We start from the raw sequence: 5701 nt of genomic DNA on the forward strand, positions 1-5701 counted from the left end.
TAAGGCTATAAATATGTAATTCATTTAATAAAGTAATAGCATTACACATTGTAAGATATTTAATTTTTAAATGGTCAACTTCATTAAATCTATTGCCCAAGTTTTAAGTACATTGGCTTTCTATCATTTATTCTTAGATTAATAGGTGAAACTGCAAATAGACTTTCTAAAGGAAATATTCATTTCATAGGAATAATAAATGGATTAAACATGTCTTATGAGGTACAAATTTATAGTGGGGTTTGTAACAATAACATTTACTTTAATAAATTATTTGGTTTTTCAAATTATAATTTACATTAATACTTTCATTGTGTTGGAGTTTGGGTTATGATATTTATCTGAACTATTCTAATGGATAGTATGCATTATGTTTAAAAATATATATGCTTTATTTGAATACATTTATTATTACAGATGTGTGTGTGTGTATGTTTTTTAGGGGAGGGTTTCTATTAGAGATTACAGTGTAGTCTGCAGGTTTCCATACCAGATTGGGGGAAAAAATCAGGTAGACAAAGGGAGACTTCCACAGTATTTTATCCAAAATGATCTGAGGGAGGGTAAAGGAGGGAGAATACAAATTTTACAAAGGATCTTGCCTGTAGCCAGGAATTCCCTCTCCTGAAGTAGATCCTAAGTGGGATGTGGTCTTTTGATGGGAGAACGAGCAACAAGACTATACTGAGTAGCGGTTAAAGCAAAGACTTTTTGAATTAAAAGACATAAGTTCAAATGTTAACTCCACCACTTAGAGGTTGTAAGACTATGGACAATTTACTAATCCTCTGTGAGCCTTCATTTCCTTATTGGTAAAATACAGACAGCAATGGTATCTATCTCCCTGGGCTGTTGTGAGGATTAAATGAGATAATAAATGAAGGTGCTCAGTATAATGCCAAAAACCTAGAAAGTGCTCAACAGCTGGTAGCTATTTTATGAACATAAGCAGGTCATACATGGGAGCAGAGAAGTTCAGAGCAGATGATTAAGGACTAAAGCTTTGACCAGTGGGAGGATGTTGGCAACCAGCTTTTACATGAAATCCACTGGAAGGCACAGGTGGTTGTGGTCAGCTGACAGCATAAGCTGTTCTGTGCAATGTATTAGCCACTAGCCACATGTCACTAAATTTAAATTAACTAAAATTAAACAAAATTAAAAATTCAGTTCCTTAATACCACTAGCCACATTTCACATCTCAATTGCTCAATAGCCACATGTAGCTAGCGAGTGGTTACTATATTAGCCAGCACAGATGTAAAACCACCTTTGCAGAAAGTTCTATTGGTTCTTGCTGAACATCAAGGCAGCATTCACGAAGAGCTGGTTAATTTAACTAATATCTGCATCAAACCTAATTTGCCCTCTACTCTTTATCTTTTATTTTACGGAATCTAAGTCTTATCAAAATTTTGTTGCCCAAGATTCTGTGCAAATTCTTCAAGCTGTTAGAATATTTTTGATCACTGTTTATATCAGTGCGTGTGAATGCATTTTCAGAGATTCTATAAAGGAGGCCGTCCTTTTCTTGATTGAATTTCTGAATTCTATCATTAGCCTCAACATCTCTGCAATTATCCATATCTGGTTATTAACACGTTATTTCTACATTTCTCTTCCTCTCCCCCCTTCCCCCCACAACATCCTCTGAATTAGAAGCTGGGGAGACTGCAAGATTCTTAAAGAGATCATTATTTTGATAGCAGCTGGTTCTTAACAGCCCTGGTTTTGTGACAGAGGTGACAGGATCTGTTTCTGTGGCCGCATTGTCTTAATTATATTCCTCATGTATCACAAGCCTTGGGATAAAGTGATGTTATACATTGTAGTGTCTGCAGGGCAGCACTTGATGGTAGGCTGGGAAACATCTAAATGTAACACGTGTAGCCAACGCATTTACTGTCATTAGTTAACCAAGCAGCTCATGTGCCTGTTTCAGCTCCCTGACCCACATTTCATCCATGCTCTGCTGTTTTTCTCCTGCAGGGTTATTTCCTGAGTAAAGCCCAGAGCTCATGAGTCCCCCAGCAGAGAGTTCTGTTCTGACCTCCCAAAACAGGCAGTTTCACCTGCTGGGCTAGTGTTTTCCTGCTTTCTAGTCAATCTGTTAAGATTTTAGCAGGAGATTCTTGGATACCTTTTCAGAAAACATATGGGAGATGGTAATTATTTTGGCCTGGTACAGTTTTAGAATTGAAAGAGTAAGGAAGAGGTGCAAGTCTTCTGCTCATAAATAACCAAATGTGTGGGCATTTTAAAAAGCATTCTGTGCAGCGACAGAATTTACGTGCTACATTTCACCCCTGGCATACTTTCCCAATGAATTGTTCAAAGAGAAGTTATATTAGGACAAATAGAAATGATGACCACGACCAGATGTGGATTTTTAGTTAATATTCATGCAACACCCAAAGGGAAGATAGTATTGCACAATAAACTAAAAATGTCTTAGGCAAATAAGGAAATCTTTACCCTGAGGAACTGGCACTGCAAAGGTATGAATTATACAACAAAGGACTGGGAATGCAGAACAAATGCAGGGTAGGTTGGGGCAACTATAAAAAGGAATTCATTGAGGAAGTGGTGAGGTAGCAGATGTGTGGAACCTACTTTGGGAAAATAAGGGCTTAGCACTTTTTTGGCCAGTATTGTGTCTAAGGTAGAAAACTCAAGCCAACCAGTCTAATTTCCTTCATCTGGGGAGAGCAGCAGTAGCTTTAAATAGAACATACATATATTCAGAACTGAGGCAGCAATCTTACATTGGATAAGTACACCCTAATAAACCAAAAAGCTATGTCCCCAGATTTTTAAATTATCTCCAAGGATAGTGATGACATCTTTAATCTGATTTTCCCCTTAAAGTTGTTCAAGGAAGGTAGAAAATGCAGGAATTGGCTGCTTCTCAGCCCTTGGAGAGCAATCTGAAAGAGGCCATGGCTTAATGCGCTGGAAGGATATTGAGACCCGCATTAAATTATAAGAGAAAAATTTGTTAAAAGCAACAAATTTCTCAAACACAGCTGGATTTCCAGACTTCCATTTATCAGTGACAGCAAGATGTGCCACGTTACGGCCTATCTTCCAGTCTCCCAGGCTTCCATTTCAGAGGATTTAGGGGTGGGGAGAGGAGAAATGGAGATGGAAGAGGGTAGAAATGTTTATTTAAAACTACTGGAGCCTCAAAAATGGAGACAGCTCTGGAAAAGACTTACTAGCTTTTAACACGCTGAACCCAAAGCTCTCTAATTTTATGCCTTAGTCCTCTTAATTATTGAAGAGAGCTGTCCATGTGTGACTTCCCATCCTGGGTGTTCCTGCAGATTTAATGCATTCTTAAGAATTTTTAACCTATTTTCTCGCTCTTGCCTTTGTTAATTCTTTCCCATCGCTGACACTGACAACAAATCAGTTTATTTTCTCATAATGAAAATGTGTGGATTTTCAGTTGTTTTATAGTTTCTTTTAAGCCCATTTATTTGTCCACTTATTAACTGTCAACAATATATATTTTTTTTAGTTTCTTCTACATGTCTAAATGTTATAGGTTCTGGGTGTGGAAAACAAGACCGATGAGGCCCCTGGCCTCACAGAGCTTCCATTCAGTGGCAATCCAGAGACAAATGCATACTGTGAAGAAACTAACACAGGGTGATGGGATTGAGAATGATGAAGGAGAAGGAAGAGGCTACTTTTTAGTTCTGAGATGACGGCATTTGAACTAAGACTTGAATGGTGAGAAAGAGCTAGAAAAGGTCTGGCGAGAAAGTATTCCATGTAGGATGAAAAGAAAATGGTAAGTTCCTGAGGAGAAGAATGTTATGTGTTGTGCACATATGAGCACAATGTGAAGGGGGAGAGACAGGGCCAAATGATGGCTGGTCTGGCTGTGGTAAGAATTAGAGTTTTATTTGCTGTGCAACAGGAAGTCACTGAACATTTTTAAGTTGGGAGTGTACAGGTTTTCAAAAGAATCTTCTTGTCTAGTGCCTGAAATTAAGACTGGGGAAGGGAGGGATTATAGGAGTAGATGTAAGGAGACCACTTAAAAGGTTACTGGATTAGTCCATGCAAGAGATGAAGGTGGCTTGGACTAGGATTGCAGCAGTATGGATGTGATGACATACGTTTTTGAGGTAAATGCCCAGATTTTAGTTAACAAGTAATAGGAAACAAGGAAGTTGGAGAACATAATAATAATATAATAGCTAACACTTCTGTAGTTTCCAGGATTCTTTTAGGTGCTTTACACATGCTAACTACTTTAATCCTCATAATAATAGTATTCATAAGATAGGTACTATTATTATCACTATTTTATAGATGAGAAAACTGATGCACAAGGAGGTTGAGTTACTGGCCAAAGGCCACCCAAATAATAAATATCAGAGTACAGACTCAAACGCAGGCATCTCATTCTACGGTATGTGTTCTCCCTCCAGTGCACTAGGACATAATATGTAGACACACGATACATATATCTCAACATATAAGTGCAGCAGAGAGACACACAAGATCCTGATGAACCAACTCATATGATTTAAAAAACATTTCAACAATAAGCAGAGGTCATGGAAAAAAAAGGTAAAAGATCAGTCCCCAGTTTTAAAACAATAATAATTATTATTATTTTTTTTTTGAGACAGTGTCTCGCTCTGTTGCCCGGGCTAGAGTGCCGGGGCATCAGCCTAGCTCACAGCAATCCCCTCATGGTATTCTGTAGTCTGGCTTGAGGTCTGGCATGTGTTAATGATGATTCAGCTGCTAATAAATAGCTGTGTTGTTCAGTACGATAACCACTAGCCACATGGGGATATTTACATTTAAGTTCATTTAAATTAAACAAAATTAAAAATTCAGTTCCTTAATACCACTAGCCACATTTCACATCTCAATTGCTCAATAGCCACATGTAGCTAGCGAGTGGTTACTATATTAGCCAGCACAGATGTAAAACCACCTTTGCAGAAAGTTCTATTGGTTCTTGCTGAACATCAAGGCAGCATTCACGAAGAGCTGGTTAATTTAACTAATATCTGCATCAAACCTAATTTGCCCTCTACTCTTTATCTTTTATTTTACGGAATCTAAGTCTTATCAAAATTTTGTTGCCCAAGATTCTGTGCAAATTCTTCAAGCTGTTAGAATATTTTTGATCACTGTTTATATCAGTGCGTGTGAATGCATTTTCAGAGATTCTATAAAGGAGGCCGTCCTTTTCTTGATTGAATTTCTGAATTCTATCATTAGCCTCAACATCTCTGCAATTATCCATATCTGGTTATTAACACGTTATTTCTACATTTCTCTTCCTCTCCCCCCTTCCCCCCACAACATCCTCTGAATTAGAAGCTGGGGAGACTGCAAGATTCTTAAAGAGATCATTATTTTGATAGCAGCTGGTTCTTAACAGCCCTGGTTTTGTGACAGAGGTGACAGGATCTGTTTCTGTGGCCGCATTGTCTTAATTATATTCCTCATGTATCACAAGCCTTGGGATAAAGTGATGTTATACATTGTAGTGTCTGCAGGGCAGCACTTGATGGTAGGCTGGGAAACATCTAAATGTAACACGTGTAGCCAACGCATTTACTGTCATTAGTTAACCAAGCAGCTCATGTGCCTGTTTCAGCTCCCTGACCCACATTTCATCCATGCTCTGCTGTTTTTCTCCTGCAGGGTTATTTCCTGAGTAAAG

Source organism: Propithecus coquereli, unplaced genomic scaffold (assembly GCF_000956105.1).
Source record: "Propithecus coquereli isolate 6110/MARCELLA unplaced genomic scaffold, Pcoq_1.0 Scaffold264, whole genome shotgun sequence".
In the NCBI taxonomy this organism is placed as follows: Eukaryota; Metazoa; Chordata; class Mammalia; order Primates; family Indriidae; genus Propithecus; species Propithecus coquereli.